Here is a 15,131-nt window from a genome sequence, read left to right as displayed (position 1 = left end):
CCCCAAGATCCTATATGTATGTGTAATGAGAGTGTGAGTAACGTGAATGTCTAAGTTGTGGGATAAAATTGAGGCAGAGGCAGCCAGAAGGGGACAGAGGGGGGGGGTAGCCTCCTCTGCACCCTGGTGACATACCCCTACTCCAAGGCCCTGCATGTGTGGGTGGTTGTGGTGGAGCGGGAAGAGGGAGGCAGCTGGAGATGGGGAGGGAAGGAAGGGAGGGGCAGGTGACCCCTCCCTGGGGCCAGCTCCCCCGCTGAACCCAGTAGGCACTCCCATACTCCGCAACCCGCCATTGAAAGGGGGCCCAGGCCCATCCAGACCGGGGGCCAGCGCAGCAGCGCCCCCCGGCCCCACAGAGCCCGGGACAGTCCACCCAACCCCACCACAGAGAAAACTGCACCCACCCCACCATCCACTCATCTTCCAGACTACATGAGACAATAGACGCCCAGGCTGAGATCTTCCTCCACCTCTCCTGTATCTCCCCCTCCTGCAGAGAGTTCGTGAGGAGAGGAAAGCTCCTGCAAGGTGTGACAATCTCCCCCACCAGTTGAAGAGCCCCCCAGGTGGCTCGACGCACCGGCGACACCCTGCGCCAGGGATGGGCCCCCATGCACCCACCCGCCCACAACCCCAGCAACACACAAACCTGGACCCAAGGCCCCGAGGCCCGGCCAGGGCCCCAGCCCAGGGACGGAGCGCCCCCAGAACCTCACGCCCATCCCGGACCCACCCAGGGGCAGACAGGCTACCAGGTCAGTAACCCACGTCCGTCAGCACAGACCCTCCCCTAGCCCCGCTGCACGCAGCCACGAGGAAACAGTCACACGAGAGCCAAAAGAGCCCCCCACCGGACATGACCGCTACCCCGGGTTGAGCCCCCCAAGGAAGATGCCTCCGGGGAACCCCCCGACGCCCTAAGCCTGTCCCTACCCCCACACCAATCACAACAGTGAAGGCGGGACCAAACTATGACCCCCAACCCCCACTAGGTGATGGAGCTGATCAAAGGAGCCCAGAGCAATTGATCTGATGTGGTGGCAGAGGCTGTGTCAAGACTAATGTAATCTAATAGATAATTTCTATATTGGTTAGAATTAAGATTGTTTTTATTTTTCCAGTTCATGAGGACTGTTTTCTTGGCTATGCATACGGCAGTGAAAACCAGATATCAGATTTAAACATAATATTTACGGTGATACTGTTGTCAAACAAAAAAGAATGTTGGTGAATGAGGCAGGATTCATTCCAGCATTATGGCAATATGGTAATGGTATCCCAAAACATTAAAACTTAAAATCATATTAGTATCTTGTTACCCTATTATTATGAGGTTAGTATATATAAAAATGTGTTTTATTGCTAGTGATTGTGACTATACTATTACTAATTGGGTTTTTTTAAGCTCATGTACATACATTTGTATCCATATTATCACTTATAATTTATGGTCTGTTATTACATAGATTTAAATGTAATAGTACTCACTAGATCACTTGGTTATTACTCTGGAAATGAAGTGGCAATTATTTGCTATATATCTAGTTTTTATCTTCCTGTTTCCACCTTGTTACCTCAATATTACCACATTATTACTGAGCTATAATAGACTCTGTTGTTTCTTTAATATATATTTCTGAATTTTAAGCTTTGTCACAGTCCAAAACACTTCACGAAGCTTTCTAAATGTAAGAAGGGAAAGTCTGCTGATTCTGCTGATTTGAAGGGAATTACTTCAAAGAGTATTTACTATTGACTTTAATATGTCTTACATCATAGTAGAATCCGTCATACTGGCAGCCACAGCGTTCCACTGGGACACACCTGGTCCCACTCTTGATGAAGCCTTCATCACAGAAACATCCCTCAGAGCAGAACTGCTCACAGGTTTCATCAATGCTACTGGCACAGGTGTGGCCACAGTCAGTACCGCACAGCTCATAATGGCTGTTGGCTGGACAGTCCAGTGCTTAATAAGTGAGAAACGTGACAAATGGCACTAGTCAGACATACCACTTTTAATGTAATACAGTGTGGATACAGTGAGTATTGTAAAATTATTGGACATTTTATTTCTGAAGTGGTTAGCAAATTTCTTGTACATTTAGATATAAATAAAATATAATGACATGTTGACTCACTGCAGGTGGTGTTCTCTCTCCAGGGATAGATTCGAACATTAGCAGACTGACAGGCACTGACATATGATTCAATGGCACTGCACAAGAGATCGTGGCCTTGATTTCCTGACAAACATACATCAAACACGCAGTCGTTGAAATATGGCGCCGGGTCCACCTCTTCGTGGCAGAAACTGAAGGGCCCATCAGCTGCCTGTATCACCTCACACTGATCTCTAGCAGGCTGTTCATTGGCACACTGTGGACAGGAGGAGCCACAGCCATCATTGCACGTGTAGTTGCCTGGCACCTTCCAGGCTCTCCCAAACTCATCTGGAGATGTGACTATCGTTCCAGATGGTGTGTGAAAGTCATCATTTGGATTTCCATTGAAATTTCCACAAAGTCCACATATTTTTTCTCTGTTGATGACAACAGTTAGCAATAGTCCTTGTGTTAGTTTCATAAGGATAAATTATTAGTAAATAAATTATTTATATAGCTGGGATTATCCTGTTTTTTAAAGCATGTCAAACAATAATTACTTCAGCTTTGATGGGTGGGAATTGTACCTGTAATTTGGTGGTACGGAGATAAACACTGCACTATATCCATTATAGGTAACACTCAAGCCAAAATTAGTGCTGACAAGTATACGAGATCCTGTTGCATAGATAGACACATTACCTTCATTCAAGACAATAGGTAAATTTCTAGTTACTCCATTCACCTAGAAGAGATATGCAAAGAAAATCAGTGGGTAGTTTTTCTACTTTTTAATTGTTATTTTTTTCATTCACAGCAGTAAAAATATCCCTAAAATATATGTAGCTGCCATTTACTTCATACACCTGAAATTGTTCATAACAATCATCGAATGAGAACTATCACTAACTACTTACTTGTACCAAACCTCTTCTGTCCCTTGACATATGCACGTCGTAGCCCCAGACATTCACAAAAACTTCAGCTACTATTGAAAGTGGAAGCCCATTCAATGCCTCATTCTTAGCTTCCACGGAAAACTGATTGAGCTCATCAGTGGCATTACAGAGGGTCACCAGAACATAGCGGCAGGTTCCTTGGAAGTCATAGGCCTTGCGATCAAAGGTGATATAGTGAGGGTCTCCAGAGGCAGAGCAGGTGCCATGAAGGTTGGGATGGCAGCCAAACTCGCCCTCCACCACACGGCAGGACTCCTGGGGCCCACAGGAGTTGGGAGTACAGTGGACGTTCCCTGTATTTCCGTTACAGGTACACAAGCTCTGACATTCTTCACCATCCCAGAACTGCTCACCACCTTGGTGATAGCGTCCTTGATGATAGCATCCACAAGATGTTGGTGGAACACACTGGTCACCATTGAGGATAAAACCACTGTTACACTGACAGCCCTCCTGGCACACAGTATCACAGGTGAAGGGGAAAGAGAGGCTGGGGCAAGCAGAAGGACAAGAGGTTCCACAGAGTTCATAATGGCTGTTTGATGGGCAGGTTAGTGCTGGAGAAAAACAAACAGGTTAACATAAAAAAGCATTTTTAAACATTTGGAGATCATGGCTAGAATTAATTCAAAAACAGTTGAATGCTTACCACAGCCAGTTGCATTTCTCCATTGTCCTAAGGCAACACCCTTCTGTTGACACATTAGTGCATAATCTCGTAGGACGCCACACAGGGTTGATGCTGGATTGTTAGAGCCCCCCATGATCTCCACACATACATCCACCTGCTGGCTCGGGTCAACCACAGACCAACAGGGTACAAATGGCCCATCTGGTGAGCTGAGAATGCCACAGTACTCAGTAGAATTGTAATTAGTTGTAGAATTTTGGTTCATGCTTTCCACGCAGTGAGCAGCCAGAGAGCCATCTCGCCAACTGTCTCCAAAGTCCTGAGAACTGTTGATCAGGACACCGTTGGGTGTATTGAAGTCATCATGTGGATGACCATTGTAATTACCACAGAGTCCACCCAGTGAACCATTGTAGACACCAGGAGCAGTGACACGTACAAAGTGAGGCCAGACTGTCTGCACAGTTACACCAAAGGAGGTGCGAATGATGACACTGTAAATGCTGCTGTGGAAGATCTGGATTCGGTTGGATGTAGTGCTGAAAGGTAGCCTGATCAGCTGACCGTTAACCTGCAGGATCATCCAGTTTTTTGCAGTTAACAAGACTTAAACAGTATTGAGTCCGTGTACACATAAATAAATATTAAAGGAAGAACATAATTTTAAGTAAGTGTTCCATTCACTTACCTTCACTTTACTGTTCCTTGCCATCTCAATAGATACGTGCATCCCCTCTGCTTCAAAATGCAGAATTTGTGCAAAACCTTGCTGGCCTCTTGGCACTTTTTCTGCTGTCACCATGAAGTGTGGGTGACTGGACAGTCCCATAACTTTGGCAAGTGTCAATCGACACGCCCCAGGATATTGGTATGTCAGTCCATCAAATGTCTGATATGACCCTGGGCCTCTGATCCAGCATGTTTCATAGCTATTTGGTCTGCATCCTCTTTCTCCATCCTGCACCCTGCATGATTCAAGTGGGCCACAACCATGAGAGTGGCAAGTCATGGAGCCATAACTGCAGCTACAACGTCTCCCACAGTTTTTGTCTAATATTACAGTTTGTCCAGAGCGGTAGTAACGGCCCTCAAAGCTGCAGCCACACTCAGCATGAGGGACGCAGACCCCACCACTGAGGATGTAGCCTGAATCACAGATGCAGCTTTCCTGGGGAGGTAGAGGGCAGTTATGGGTAGAGTTGGGATTAACACAGGTAGGTGGACATCCTGTGCCTTCAGACTCAAAGTGGCTGTTGGCTGGACATGGGATTTCTAGGCATAAGAGAACAACATCGATATTTACATCGGTGGAATTTTAATACAATAATATTTTGAAATAATGCAAAAAAAAAAAAAAGTGATTAACATACCACAAAAGCCAGGTGTCCTCCAACTTGGTAGCCGAATACCACTTTGTTGACACTGACTTGCATACACACTTAGGGCTTGACAGAGAATAGGTCGGTACCCTCCTCCTACACACAGATCATACACACAACTGTCCACAAAGGACTGTGGAGGAAGTTGCTGATGGCAAGCAGTGAAAGGTCCAGAACTACTGCTGAGGATACCACAGTGGTCAGTGTTGCTGTACAATGCTGTCTCTTCTACAGTGCAAACAGCACAGTCCAGACCTCCGCACTGTGGCCCACAGCCAGGCTTATCATCTCCAAATGCTTGCCAGCTGTTAGCAAAAACCACATCAGAGCTCACAACCTCACCGTCACGAGTTTGAAAGTCATCTCTACGAATGCCATTGAAGTTTCCACAAAGACCGCATGTACCATTCTGGTAAGTGTAGGGCAAGCTGATCTGGACATAATGATTTGTGTCATAAGACACCACTAAACCAAAGTCAGTGCTGACAAACACAGAAAAACCTGAATCATAAACCTGCACGGTGCCATTGCTAAGGGAGAATGGAGTGGATGCAAAGTTCCCGTTAACCTGTAAAAAAACCAGCAAATATATCAAGTGAGAAAAGTATATCTGGTCATAAAGTGTAGAATTTATCCAGAATCAAAATGACCAACCTTAGCCTGACCACGGCGTCCTTTGACAAGCTCAATTGTGTCATTGTAGACATGCACTTTCACCAGTCGTGTCCAAGAGACTCGAGTACTGCCTCTGTGCTCATTTTTGCCTTCTACTCTGTAGTAGGGCCGTCCACTATTACATTGCTCAGAGAGAACATACGTGCAAGTGCCTTGAAAGTGAAACACTGTGTTATCAAAGGTGTAGTAATGGGGATCACCACTTATGGTGCAGGTTCCTCTTGGCACTGTCTGACAGGAGAACTGGAAGGAAGCTGGCTTGCAGATCTGTGAAAAGGAGCATGGCTCATTGCGGCATTGCAGGCCTGTTGAGGTACATGTGCACTTCTGTGCACAGGTCCTGTCACTCCAGAATGAAGCACCCAGCTGCACTAATTCACCTTAAAAAGAATAAAAGGAAATGTCCCTTATGCCTTGTGTTAAATGTCCAGACATTTATCTTACATTTTTTTCATGTACTGTCAAATAACAGCAGGAATTGCCTCAAGGCACTTTATATTGTAAACTAAAGACCCTCAAATAACAGAGAGACCACTGCAACAATCCAACAATGCCTAACAGCAGTCTGAGATGTGCTCTGTTGGGAGGATACGGCACTATGATTTCATTAAGATAAGATGAGGCCTGATTGTTCAAGACCTATATGAGGACAATAATTTTACATTTGAATCTGGCTTTAACAGGGAGCAAAAGAAGGGAAGCTAGTATAGGAGAAATATGTTCTTTCTTTTTAGTCCCTGTCCGTACTGCAGCATTTTGGATCAACTCAATGCTTTTCAGTGAGTTTTTGGGAAAATCTGATAATACAGACCGTTCTTACTCCCGAGGCGTAACATCCCAATGTTTTGTCACGTCCCACGGCGTTCCTGAGGAGCGCGAAAGGTTACCTTCCGTGTTCTTATGGTACGCGCCGGGTTATGGATGAAATCAAGTGGAATAACGGTCCTGCGGTAATAGACATTCCAGCCCTGTATTCCAGCCCTAAACCTAACCTTATCCCTAACCCTAACCATAACGTTATTCCTAATCTTAACCAGTACTTTAATGGCATGAAATAGTGTTTTCCCAAGCAAACATTTGTAGATTGAGACCAAACGGTTCTCATATTCCCTCATTTTTCCGATCTCGTCATTTAGGAACGTGTTGGGTGTCCGAAAACGTAATATGTTGACGATTTGTCACCTAGCATAAAATGTTACGCTTTAGGAGTGAGAACATGTTGGATAATAACGAATCACAGTGGGCCAGACTTTAAGTAATAAATGCATGAACAAATTTTTTAGCGTCACTCTGAAATAGGATTTTTCCCATTTTAGAAATACTGCATAAATGCAAGAAAGCCATTCTAATTATTTGTTTAATATGAGCACCGAAGGACATAACCTGGTCAAAAACAACTCAAACATTTCTCTTAGTGTTACTGGAGGCCACTGTAATCCCAGTCCGAGTGTGCATCTAGTTAGACATCATGTTTGTAAGAGTTTTATAGCTGAGTACAATAATCTTATCTTTATCTGAATTTGAAGCAGAAAATTGAAGATCATCCATGTCTTTATGTCTTTAAGACATTCCTACAGTTTAGTCTTATGGTTTCATTGACAGAGCTGGAGATCATCTGCATTAGTGATGCGCGAATCATGAACGAATCGTTCAATACTGGAGAATCACTTTACTGACTCATGAATCATAAGCCCAAATGACTCACTGACTCATCCCTGTTGCTGTCAGCAGCAATATATCTAGCTTATAATTAAAATTGTGGAGAAAAACACAACATCCAGTATCTTAACAAAAAAATTTCTGTTCTGAAGTGGAAGAAAAAACCCTGATTAGAAGCTCACATCAAGACAATAGCTCCTCGGTTCACAGTAGTATCGCTCTGCTAACATGCTAACAGCACATTTGAGCTACTCACCCCCTTCCTTCCTGTGCTGAATCGTAGAGCGAACGAATCACTCAGGACTCACTAATCCCCTCCCTCCTGTGCTGAATCATAGGCTGTATCCCAATTCAGGGTCTGCAGCCTTAAAGTACGCATTTCAAGGCCTATTACGTCACAGCGGCGCACCAAAGGCTGTCCCAATTCAAAGGCTGCTCGAAATGCGGCCATGAAATGCATCCTTCATTTCCCTGAATTTTAAGGCTGTGGCAGTGTAGACTTTGTGGCCCAACATATCCCAGAATGCATAGCGCGGCGATGGGTGTGGATAAATTTGCAGAAAAAAACGGCGAATGAGGGGCGGCCGAAGAGTACACTTTAAGTACTGAATATTATGTCACTTATTTATGTGCAAATGTTTAATAACGAAGAACATTAAACATTACTGTTGGCCACATGTCGGCAAAGTTATGTGACATTAGTGACATTTGTACTAACTTGGTTTTAAAGCCTTTACTTTAAAATATACGCCGTTCAATAGCTGAGCTTAATCTTACAGAGAATGATCAAAGCTCATGTAGAAACAAACAAATGAACAAAAGATTTTCTCCTTCATTTCTGTCAAACAAAGCTATGACACGTTTCCAGTGGTTAGTATCATGGTTGCTAGGCAACCTGGGCAGCGCAACGGAGGCTAGACCGTCCCATTACACAAGCCTCGCACTTCCGGCCTTAGCGGTCTTTGAGTACGCGGCCCTTGAGGATCGTTGAGGCTGCGTACTTTAAGGCTGCAGACCCTGAATTGGGATACAGCCATAGAGCGAGCTGTATGGCTCGCCCCCTCCCTCCTGTGCTGAATCGTAAGCGTAAGCTAATCACTCAGGACTCGCTCACCCCCTCCCTCCTGTGCTGAATCATAGAGGAACGAATCACTCACTGGCTGTATCCCAATTCAGGGTCTGCAGCCTTAAAGGCTGCATTTTAAGGCCGATTACGTCACAGTGGCTCGCCAAAGGCTGTCCCAATTCAAAGGCTGCTTGAAATGCGGCCCTGAAATGCGTCCTTCATTTCCCTGAATTTTAAGGCAGTGGCAGTGTAGACTTTGTGGCCCAACAGACATGGTGTGATTTTCTCACCCAATAAAGGAATATTTAATATTTCAGTCTACTCTTCATTTTTATCAGAAACAGTTATCACAGCTTGTACATTTGCTTTTTACACATATATGTAAGCAATGAGCCAAATTTAGTAATGCCAACATACTGAAGGAACAACATTTGTCTCTTATATATAATACATCTATATATACACTGTCAAAGATACTTGAGTGTCTTTGAGTGAAGGTTTAAGATGATAGGACATATGAATAGCTGCAACTTGAATCTTTACTGAAGCTCAGTATTAGACACAGAGTTCACTCACATGTGCTGTACCAGTGTACCTGCAAATGTGATGTGACAATAGAAGTGATTTGATTTGAGAGTTCAAACTCACTGCTGTAATAACTAATAATGATTAATATAATAACTATAATATTGGCCATCTCATATTTACACTGACTTTAGCCTCATGAACAACATTAACTATTTGTTATTTACTAGCTAATCTTATATGACTGTTCAGTACAGATATGAAGCCCAACAATCATGTTTTACAGTCCTGTGGTCTCAGCCTCAGATACTTATTAAATCACACAAAGCTTGTGTAGAAACAAACAAACAAATAAACAAAATATGTTCTCCTTCATTTCTGTCAACCACACGTTTCACGCTATCATGGTTGCTAGGCAACCTGGGCAGCGTGACGGAGGCTAGACCGTCCCATTTCACAAGCCTCACACTTCCGGCCTTAGCGGTCTTTGAGTACACGGTCTTTGAGTACACGGCCCTTGAGGACCGTTGAGGCTGCGTACTTTAAGGCTGCAGACCCTGAATTGGGATACACCCACTCACTCACTCACCCTCTCCCTCATGGCTCACAGCTTCTTCTTCTTCTTGGTTGGCAACCAATGTTAAGGTGCATTACTGCCCCCAGGCTCACAGCTCAGTGGACATTTACATGAGAAAATATATATTTGACACATTTAAGGAAAATACTAATAAAATTAAAAAAAATAAAAAACCCACCCTTTCCTATTGGTCGAAAAATGTACCATGTCAACCAATCAAAAGATGATATGGCAACATGGCATTTAGTTGTTTAGGAAGGGGGGAAGTTTTAGGAGTGATGACGGTGTTTTGAGATGTGAGAGATTTGCAAAGTTTAGCGCAAATCTTGTGTAGTGTAGTGTAGTGTAGTCAATAGTTTTCTTGTGTGTGTCAGAACAATGAAGCGACTGCTAAATGTTACAGCTGTTACAGGAGTGATACATCTCCTGTTGTCAGGCCTGCAGGTATCAGGCTTGTGATGTTCTCCTTTATCTCATAGTGGACAGAAATTATTTTTTGGAGTGGCACAAATAATTTGTGTGGCATCAAATTTGATGCAGAACACCTGATAGTTCTGTAAATAATTTGAAATGTTTATTTTAAAAGAATGTCTTGTTTGCATAACTCAGTTACTTTTTTGAAGAAGCAACTATATAATTAATTGCCCAACATTGGTCATTATATCCTGTATTTTGCAGACAGAGTTACAGGACTCTCTCCCAGACCACAGACTCATACTCATAATATAAGTCAGAGCTTTATATTTAAAAAAAAAGAAAAGAAAGAAAGAAAAAAAAAAAAGGAAAGTTGTGTTTTCAAAATTGGAGTTCAAGTTATTTTTTACTTCCAATAGTGTTAACATACTACACAGGTCATGAACAAGATTTTATTTTAATTTTCATTGTAAGTGGGCTAAAGCAGTCAATTAAAAGTAGTCTAACATAAATGTAAAAGCTGTAATTTGATTCTTTTAATTAACCATGTAACTTGGATAGATTAGATGCTGGCGTGACCACAGTGCACACATCTGCTGTTGCTCACAGTGGTCCAAGGGACTGCTCAGGGAGTTTGTGTGTTCACTCAGACACATGAAAAATTAGAGGGAACATTGGTGGTCACTACAGTGGACAGCTATTCAAAGGTTTTTTTCTTGTATTTGTGTCAGTGTTGATGGTATACTTGCACATAAACCACTACATTGGACACTGATGTGTCAGTCCATACCCTGCCATGTTTAAAAAACATGAAAAACGTATGTTTAAAAAAATGAAGTTCAAAATGCACATGCTAGTTCAAAAATCTTTTTTTTCATGCCTAAATATGAATAAAAATACTTAAGAAAAGTAAAAATCCCGATTGAGGTTGTCATAATTCATGCATGAAAGGGTCCAACTCTAATGTACTGAGAAACCGCATCCACTTCAGTTTTTGTCATCTGCTTTGCATGCAGTGCTTGTGTTGAAATATGAAACTTTTCAAACACCAGCGCAGGCGCCACCGAATCAGATCACATTATCAGTGGAAATCCTGAGTGAGAGAGATAGTTCCTTATGCAGTTTGGCACCAAAATGAAGAAGTTAACAACTGTGATAGGTAATCTGTGTTAAGCAATGTGTCCATGTGAATCTTGCCTTAGGACAGTGGTTCCCAAACCTTTTTTGCTAGGCCCCCCTGTGTTTTACAAGAAAAATGTCTGCCCCCCCCCCCCCCCCCCCCCGCCATATTTTGCTCCATTGTTGTTTATTTCACACCTCAAACATTTAGTAAACAATTAAGCAAATACAAGTAAGCTGCAATAAATTACAGGTAGTAATAAAAAAAAAACCTACTAACTCTTTTACGCTACGTCCACACCTACACGGGTATTTTTGAAAACGCAGCTCTTTCTGTGCGTTTGGGCCTTTCGTTCACACATAAACGGCGTTTCGAATCACCAAAAACTGAGATTTTTAAAACTCCTTTTTTGCATTTAAGTGTGGACGATGAATACAGAGTTTGTCACGCAACGTCAAAGGTATGTGCCTTTTTTCACGTCACGCTGTACTACTACTGTACTAATACTGTTACTGTTAATCTGACTATCTTCAGGTTTTACACGCTTACATATACACATGCAGTTACTGTCCCTCCATTTAGAAAGGCAGAGGCGTCATGGTGTAATTATTTTACGTGTAGCTGTTTTTTTCCTGTGTAATAATATTCAACATTGCTATCAATACATTTTTCAAAAAATGCCTCTGTGAAAAATGGGTTCAAAAACATAAACAACTGTGGAATACTGTTTGTTCGTAATTTGAACCGGGGGACAAATTGTGGCAGGATCAGCCTGATATTATTTTTATCCCGCTGTAACTTTACTGTATAAAGAGCTAACATCTCCAAAATGTCAGGAGTAGTTAGTCATTACAACAAGTGTTTGTGAAATAAAAATCAAGAATGTGGGATACTGTTTGTCCGTGATTTGGAGAGCCCAGCGCGTGCTCCCGACGAAGGGAAAACCAGTTATGCAGGGGAGACCTACCTTGGCACTTGTGCAGGTGAAGCCAAAGGGAAGATATGCTTCACCATATTTTCTAGTCTTTGGCTTAGAATGAAGTTGGTTTGGAAACATATTCAGCGATGCTTCATCTCCTGCTTTGCGTTTGTGTTGGCGCCCCGTGCTAGCAGTGTCCAAGCGTTTTGGGTGTTTTTCCCCCTTTTCATACCGTGCCCCCCCCAGTGTTGCCAACTCCTTAGTAAGGAAAATCGCTATTGGCTGTCCTAAAAGTCGCTAGAAGTCGCTAAATGACGTCATCGCCTAATCTGCATAATTGGTCATGCTAATCTAATTGTAACCTATGTTGTTGGAGAGAGAAATAACATCGTGGAAGAGACATAAAGTGAGTAAAAAACGTCCTAAATGGATTTAGAGTTTATTTAGAACTACAAATGAAATTTCTTTTAGCAATTATTGTTTTTTTTAATGTCACAATTCCAACCCTGCTCCTTTACCCGGGCTTGGACCGGCAAAAGTGACACGAAATAGGCACTCTGGTGGAGTTACTTTGTGTGTGTGTTTATAAGTAGTTTTAAACCTTGTGATCCACAAAACAGCATAAGAGTAAAAGAGTAAAAGAAGAACTGACTGCGTTACAGCACCCGCTGCTTGTTGAGAGTAAAAGCGATAAGCGCTTTCACGTCTTTTTTTAGCAACTTTTTTTAGAAAAAAAGTCGCTAAGGGGTCTGAAAACTATATATATAAATATAGCGACAAAGTCGCTAAGTTGGCAACACTGCCCCCCCCTGCAATGGCTCTACGCCCCCCCTAGGGGGCGGGTCCCACACTTTGGGTAGGTCTGCCTTAGGATAAGTCACTTTGTTGGGAATGGCTTCTCTCTCTAGCATTCTTTATTCTTTGCTTGCCTTTTGTTGCCATTGAAAATCTTTCAAAACCTCGGAATTCATGGGCTAAACATCCTTTAAGCAGGTAAAAAGAATGTTTTTTAGCCTCCAACTAATAATTTCAAAGCTGATTTCTCTTTGAAATTCCTTCATGAATTATTGATTGCAACAACATTAGGGAAAAACAGTCAGAGACTTTGATGTTAATAACCTCAACCTCATTGCACCTGAATGCATTGTGGTTAGAATTGTTGCCTTGCCTTTTACAGTTGCACATGACTGTAATGATATCTAACATAAAGGCTGCAGAAGCAGTTGCCTTCTGTATCCTGCGGTCTTACCATTAAAAGTGCAGCCTGTTGATCCGTGGTCTGTCCGGAAGGCCCAGCGACCTGGTTCATTGACGTTGCTGCTAAGGCGAAAATTTGAGTTACTCCCTGATGCAGCACTGGTGAATGATCCAGGGAGGACATAATAGTGAGTGGAGCCAATTGTATCATAACCAGCCTACAAATGTGAGTCACAAGAATATGATTAATGCATTTAGAAATAATGAATGTTTTTTCATTAGTGACTATGCAGAGCATTGACTATAGTAGGTCTGACCTGAATTCTCAGTGTTGTTGAGGCTATTATACCGTAGTTCATCAGCACAAATGAATAGTGGCCTCCAGAGATCAGCACAGCTTGGACAGTAGTGCGCTGGAAAATATGAATTCAGTTTACTATATGTTCTGTTTGATCAGTGTTCTGCTGGATTTACACCTAATTTTGTTATGATACACTTTTCATGTATCACCGTATCAAATGTATTAATTCATAATTTGTGCTTCAATTTCAATGGTCTAGATTTCAGATAATTACTATTAACCACCTTAGTTTCTTAATATGAAATGCTTTAGGTAATCTTCAGGTATCACTTTTTTTATAAAAAAGCACAATATTGAAAAATAATCTTTGTATGAAATCTGTCACAGGAATTCATGTCTTTATGTCTGGAAGATGACACTAGATTACACTAACCTACTGTTCCTGAGTTAGTAGGCAACAGACTTTCACGTACACATCACACATAAGCACATAATTTAATTCCAAATTTTGGAAGCTGACTTACTGTTCCACTTGTGGGAAAATAGGCCACCTCAAACCAAGTTGCAACAAAGACCCAGTTGGCATTAAAGTTCAGTCCTGGAAAGTATTGATTGATGTCCCGTGTAGCTTGCTGGAGAACACTGCCACTGGTGTATTGGTTGTAGTAGATCTGACCATTTCCTCTGTTGTCTAAATCTGTCCAGAATGGAGCAATGATGTCTCTGATACGTTGTGGGAACCTCTGACTTATAAATTCACTTAGTGGACCAGTAAATGTTAGGTGTCCATTATGATTGACCTAAAAAAAAATTGAAAAGAAAAGAATATTTCCTGTCACAACATCTAGATAAACAGATTCAGATTTTGTTTTGCAAACCAGGTTTTATATTGTAATTAGTGGCAGGAAGTTTAATTAGACAGCTAAATATTTTTATGGTACAAATGTAGTAAATGAATTGTTACTGTTAATTTTACATACGTAAATGCTGTTATATGTCCTCCCAAAATAGAAAAAAGGTCTTAGCAGGGTAATCTTTGGAGAACTTCCATCATCTATCGCAGAGCTTGCAGTTCCAGATGTTGGGTAAAGAGGTCCTAAGAAGCAATTAGGTAGACCATGAAAAAGACAGAAAAGGCCTATATGGTTAATATTCTGGAAACATAAATATAAAACATTCATCGCTGGCTTTCAGTCTTTACTCCTATGTATGTGTAAATGTGATATAAATTGAGGATAAACTGATGAAAGTCAAATCTTTAGAGAAGGTTTTGAGAAGACACAAACTTACTGACAACCTGAGCAGTCACACCTATACATGAAAAAAACACAAATAAATAAAATGCAAAGCAGAAAATTATGTTTTCCAAGATTGCAAGATTTTATTTCTGATCCAAAAACTTTGAGTGATCACTTAGGCAAAAATAAACACACCATAAAATGGATTAAAGGAACATAAATACAATTACTAACCTGTCATTCCAAAAAGCAGCACAAAAAACATGATTGGACCTGCCATTCAGTCAAATCAGATCTCTTCATTTAAAAGGGAAAATTTATTTTTTGTTTAATTTATAACCTAAGTGCAGAGCTAAATTCAGA

General features: G+C 41.8%; 1 pseudogene; it reads right to left on the bottom strand.

The window, feature by feature from the left end:
• LOC147323314 (IgGFc-binding protein-like) overlaps positions 1-14,837 on the bottom strand; it is a 35,850-nt pseudogene extending 21,013 nt beyond the window's left edge.
• Positions 14,838-15,131: the final 294 nt, after the last annotated feature.

Source organism: Aulonocara sp. 'chitande type north' Nkhata Bay, linkage group LG8 (assembly GCF_057382095.1).
Source record: "Aulonocara sp. 'chitande type north' Nkhata Bay isolate Kocher_YH1m ecotype deep benthic linkage group LG8, A_spYH_male_GT1.1, whole genome shotgun sequence".
Classification (NCBI taxonomy): Eukaryota; Metazoa; Chordata; class Actinopteri; order Cichliformes; family Cichlidae; genus Aulonocara; species Aulonocara sp. 'chitande type north' Nkhata Bay.
The sequence above is the reverse complement of the archived record's forward strand: the minus strand, read 5'-3'. Positions and strand labels throughout refer to the sequence as shown.